Source organism: Lepus europaeus, chromosome 5 (assembly GCF_033115175.1).
Source record: "Lepus europaeus isolate LE1 chromosome 5, mLepTim1.pri, whole genome shotgun sequence".
NCBI classification, from domain to species: Eukaryota; Metazoa; Chordata; class Mammalia; order Lagomorpha; family Leporidae; genus Lepus; species Lepus europaeus.
Genome location: NC_084831.1, coordinates 115,751,753 through 115,757,502, shown reverse-complemented (window position 1 = coordinate 115,757,502; position 5,750 = coordinate 115,751,753). Strand labels below are relative to the sequence as shown.

At 50.9% G+C, this 5,750-nt stretch overlaps 1 non-coding gene across 1 annotated transcript; it reads left to right on the top strand.

The window, feature by feature from the left end:
* The first annotated feature begins 2,290 nt into the window (after positions 1-2,290).
* Positions 2,291-2,454, top strand: LOC133761377 (U1 spliceosomal RNA). Its single transcript, XR_009866174.1, has one exon. It is a non-coding gene; the product is annotated as a U1 spliceosomal RNA (small nuclear RNA).
* Positions 2,455-5,750: the final 3,296 nt, after the last annotated feature.

Sequence of the window (5,750 nt, the reverse complement as noted above, 5' to 3'; positions counted from 1 at the left end):
CCAGGTGTTGAGGCCATTTGGGGAGTGGAGCAGCAAAAGGAAGACTTCTCTCTGTGTCTCTACCTTTCTCTAACTCTGTATTTCAAATAAATAAGCAAATATTTAAAAGAAAAGAAGAGAAAGAGAAATTGAGAGAGAAAGAGAAAAGAGAGAGAGAAAGAAAGGGAGGAAGAAAGGAAGGGAGGGAGGAAGGAAGGAAGGAAGGAAGGAAGGAAGGAAGGAAGGAAGGAAGGAAGAAAAGCTGAAAGCATTTATTCTTGTAAACCTGGCGGGAGCAGGGTGACAATGGCCACCTCGAGCAGAGAAGAGAAATGAGGTCTGGTTGATGTGAGCTGCGTGGACACAGCCACTTCTCCTCTTCCTCAGTCTGCCCTTATTCTCCTCGCTTCAGGAAAAGAAGTCCGTTTCCACCTGTTTCGAACCGGGGACCTTTTGCGTGTGAGGCGAAAGTGATGACCACCACCATGTGGGTTTAGGGGCCCAAACACTTGAGCCATCCTCCATCGCTTTCCCAGGTGCTTACCAGGGAGCTGGCTGAAAAGCCCAGAAGCTGGGACTCAAACCTGTGCCCAGATGGGACACCAGCGCCACAGGTAGCAGCTTCCCTGCTGCACCACAATGCTGGCCCTGAGTGTCTAACACCACAGCAGGGTCACAAAGAATTGTATGCTTCTTACTAAGTGTTGTGAACACAGATGTTTGAGAAACTCTGCTCTTTTTCTCTCCTCTTTTTTCCCTGTTGTATAAATAAGATCCTTGAAAGAGGAAAGCAGGTTCTATCAGTGGCTGGTGTTGTAGCTTTTCTATGGAGAAGGCGCACATATGCTGTTGACCAGAGATTCTAATACATCCATGGTCCTTGTCATCTCTAGCCAAAGGCTAGAAGCCCTTGGGAACTTTGCAAGACTACTAATGCTCCAACTCCACCTGAAGCCACTTAAAATGGGCATTGCTAGGAACAGACGCCAGTCATTTGTGGTAGTTAAAGGCTCACCACATGATTATAATGTGATAGCATGATTTGAAGCTTCTGCATAGACTTGGTCTAATCCCACCATTCCCTCTGATTCCTTGTCTCTCTTATATAGGACTTCTTTCCCATTCAAGCTGAAGATTTTAGTCTTCTTTTGCACAGTCTCACATAAATAACTCTCTGTCTCAACTGGACCTACCATAGCAAGGATTTTCTTTCATTTTCTATCTAGATCTTTAAAAGGTGCCTCCTGGGTTCCCTTTTACCCACAAAATTAACTAGCTGGACATTCAAACACCTGAACCTGTGGATCATGGGTAAATGCTTTGCAGACAGGATTCCTGGGTGCTGTAGGATTGACAGAAACTCCCGGGGAGCTTCAAGCTCTCTGAGCCATCAGGCAAAATGACTCCAGTAGTTGTTAATTCTGCCCTCCAATTGGGGACTTCGGGAGCAAAAACCAACCATGGTCCTGATAGAGCAAAAGAAAGCCTAGGTGATGGAGATGTCTACCTAATGGATCTCATGCAGAATGGATTCTGAGGTGGGCTTGCAACAGCAGATCACACCATAGATAAGACTGCGCCATTTTACTAACAGACTGTAGGGCATTGTGGAAAGTTCAGAGTTGCCCTCTATGCACTAAACGTCAACCCTTTGAAAGTCACCCACTAAGCACCTCAGATACAACTTCTCCAAGGGGTTTTGTCAGACTCCTGTGGTCTTGTGTCTGCCTTTGCGGAATGGAACAGGCGCAGCAATGAACTAAGCCCCGGTGAGGTGAGGTGAGGAGACACCCATAAGGAGATGGTAGTGTCCCGCTCCGTGTGTGAGACTGGCCCGGTCCTCTCTGCTGGGGCAGCATAGCTTCGTCTTGGTGGAATTAGACTGAAAACCTTCTTTCTAGCACCAAGTGTGGCTAAAACAAACGACAAAACGCGGTAAGCGTGGCTGATGGACAGTCTCCAGGACGCTCTCGCTGGGTGCACAACTATGGCTGCTTTGTGCTATTTCACAAACCACCTAAGGTCCCTAGGCACCACCCTGAGGCTGGCAGTAGGTTAGGGGAAGGGCGCGGCCCGCGGGGACCCTGAGGGGCGGCGCCCATGCAGATGAGGCCGCGCGGAGGCTGCTGTTCTGGCACCGGCTGCTGATCCACGCACGAGTCCCACGCTGTAGAAATCCTCATGGCCTGTTGCAGGACACTCGCTGGGATCTGTGGATCTGCGCAAGGAGAGCCTGGGGAGGAGAGGAAGTCACCATGTGTGCACAGAGCGAGTTGTGCACAGCTGTACTGGGCCAGAAAGGCTGGAGGTCATACTTACCTGACAGGGGACACTCCACGATCAGGCAGGTGGTTCTCCCAGGGCAAGGCCCGGCCATTGCACTGCGGCTGTGCTGACTCCTGTGACTTCTCCAAATGTGGGAAACTCCACTGCAGAATTCCTGGTAGTGGGGGACTGTGTGCTTGCTCTCCCCTGCTTCTTTTTCTAATAAAGGGTAGGTGTTCAAAGCTTATTTAAGGTGCATCAAAAGTTGTCAAAAAACCACCTGGAATACTTATCTTGTTCTATGCCAGCACCACAGTCCTACAATAATTTCTCTCAGGTTCACTCCAGCTTATTCACACTGCTTGTTGCCTTCCATTAACCCCAAACAAACCATGCATTGACTTCTATGGAGTGCTTTCCTATCTTCTCATGCTTCCTGAACCCCCTGTCGTGTGGCAGCCCAGTTTCTTCTCCCTGTCAGTGATTCCTGTCGTGAGGTCCCCCACCTGGCCACACCAGTAGTCTCAGTGTCTACTTCAACACACCCGTTATTGCATATGCTGGTGGAAGGCTTTTCTTACTGGTGGCCAAGGGGAGGGCACTTCCTGGAGAGTCTCAGGGGTTCTTTTCCTCAGCTTAGTAGACAAATAAAAAGCCAAGAAACAGTTGGCAGAGAGGCAGAAAATTTTATTTGAAAAGAAACTTGTATTTGATCAGCAAGTGACAGAGAAGGCGTCTGGTCCGAGAGGAGAGGGGCGGAGCGCCTAAGCTGGACACTGGCTTTGAGGACATGTCCCAAGTTTTAAGCCATTACTGCCTGTTCATTAGGTTATCCTATTGGGGGCACCCATTGGCCAGGGCTTTCACATACTGTATGTTGACTGGCTTGGGGCCCATGAAGATAGCGGGGATCCCCTGGAGACAGCCAGTCTCTTTAGGGGCTCAGTCCCCTCCTCTGCTAGCGCTGGGTGGAAGACTGTAACTATCTTGAAGGTGTGATTTAAAAAGCCAAGGGTCACACAAGATAGCCAGGATCTCCTTAGAGCCAGTCTGACTCTCCCCAGAGGCTCAGTGCCTTCCTCTGCCCTCTCTGGGTGAAAGAGTGCACCCACCGTGGAGGGGAGATTTAAAGCCCCAGGATCACACATGCAGCACAAGCAACTATCAGTAGGGGAGCTGCCAGTTGGTCTGGAGACAACCTTTCCAGCCACAGCTGGCAGCCTGCCTGTGAAGGAGGTTCTAGCTACACCTGAGGGGCCCACACCCCCAGCCCCACTGGACAGCCTCAGATTTCAGCCTTACAACCTAAGACTTCTACATCAGTGGAAGCCAAAGTTATGGGGTAGAAGCCATTGCTCACTAGTGAATAGTTGGGGGGGGCAGTCACAGGAGACACCCCATCTGCATCACTGCATTCTCCAACCAGGTGAGTGGCACCAGGATTGGTTGCCATTCAGTGTGTGCTCAGGGGAAGTCCCCTGAGGCTTCAAAGTGTCACCCACTTTGCCCCAGCTGCCTTCTCCACTCCTGCCACGAGTGGCAAATTCTCTACTAAGCAGATAAAACCCGACTCCCAAACACGCCCTGTGCACAGTCTCTTGGCAAGAACAGTCGCCAACCTTTCTGTTTCCAATAAAGGAACCTGTCTGTTGAGGTTGGTTTCCATCTCGTTTTTTCCGTCTCTCCTTTCTGGGAGTAAAAAGGCCAACACCCCAAGCTATTGCAGACCTAACAACCACAATCTGATATTTAAAATACTACATAGTTTTTTAATTTTTTTTTTTTTTTTTTTACTGAATTGTAAATGTTCCCTCTACTGTGTCCCCGTTTTTTTGTTTTTTGTTTTGTTTTGTTTTGTTTTTTTTTGGACAGGCAGAGTGGACAGTAGAGGGAGACAGAGAGAAAAGTCTTCCTTTTGCCCTTGGTTCACCCTCCAATGGCCACCGTGGTAGGCGCGCTGCAGCCAGCTGTTTGGATGGCAGGAGCCAGGTGCTTATCCTGGTCTCCCATGGGGTGCAGGGCCCAAGAACTTGGGCCATCCTCCACTGCACTCCCTGGCCACAGCAGAGAGCTGGCCTGGAAGAGGGGCAACCGGGACAGGATCGGTGCCCCGACCGGGACTAGAACCTGGTGTGCTGGCGCCGCAAGGCAGAGGATTAGCCTACTGAGCCGCGGTGCCAGTGTGGCCCCATTTTTAATGGGGATAATCCCAGTGACAAACTTAGGTTTGGGACAGCGAGTTACAAAAGATGCCAAAGTCCCAGGGGCGATATGATGGCGTCTTTGCTTCTGAAGGCCGGCGGCTGTATGGGGCATGTGTTCTCCAAGTCATGCAGCCCCAACTGAGCTCAGGGGTAAGCTTGTAAAGGCAAAAACCACATCTTGTTGGAAATTAATTACAAAACTTGTGTTTTAGCCAAGCAGATGTTACAGAAGCTAGAGAAGCAGGATCCGCTTATCTCGGGGGCATCTCACACATTTTCTGACCTTATGTAACCAAGCCTTACAGATAACGTTCTTACAAGATCAATTTTTCAATAGATGGCAGTCGTGCAACTGGTTAGGGGAAATAGAGGATACCAAGACAAGGACAAAAAGGAGTGACTCTGGTCAGGCCCTGGCTCACTGGCACTTCAACTCAGTCTAGTTTAATGCATGGCCTGGTTATTGAGCGCAGCTGGGATAGCAGTTGGCTACATAAGCTCCTTCTAAGCTGGCCTTGCTGGGACTTTTAATGAGGAGTCTTCTTTAAATGCCTCTCTGTGGTGGGAAGACACAGGCAGGTCTGGCTGTGCAAGTCTGCCTTCAACCCCTCTCCCTGCCTCTCCCATTGGGGGAGTTCCTCTCTTCCTGCCGTCCTCACAATGGTTGTATTGGCCCTGGGCCTTCCTGTCACCAGGCTGGGAACCCGTGAAACCCGCGCCAAGGCCAGGGTTCTTCCAGGGGCTTTCTTGGTTCAATCAAGTCAACTTCTGTTCTTCAAAACTGGCCAAGCCTGGGCCCGTGAGCATTTCTGAATACGACATTCTAGCCAAAGACCAGGTCGAGAAGCAATATTTCCAGTGAGTGTTCTCACAAGGAGAACACATGTCTGCTGACACAGAAACAACGATTTTGGGGCCGCTTGCATTGCCGGCGTCCATATGGGTGCCGGTCTGGGTGCCCTCTGCTCCATTTATGATCCAGGTCTCTACTTGTGGCCTGCGAAAAGCAGGGGAAGATGGCCCAAGTACGTGGGCCCAGCCGCCTAGGTCGCAGACCCATTTGAAGCAGCTATGGCGCCATCGTTCCACGCGGGAGAGGATTGCGCTGACGCGGGCCGGAAGTGGGATGGGCGAAGGGCGCTGCCCGAAAAACGCAGAGGGGACAGCGACCATGCAGCTGGGGCCAGCAGGGTCAGCTGCTGAGGCTCCGGGTGCGGAGTCCCGTGCGAGAAAAAGGTCACATCACAGTCTGTTTCCGGAAACTCCCCGGGATCTGCGGATCAGCGCAAGGAGAGCCCAGGA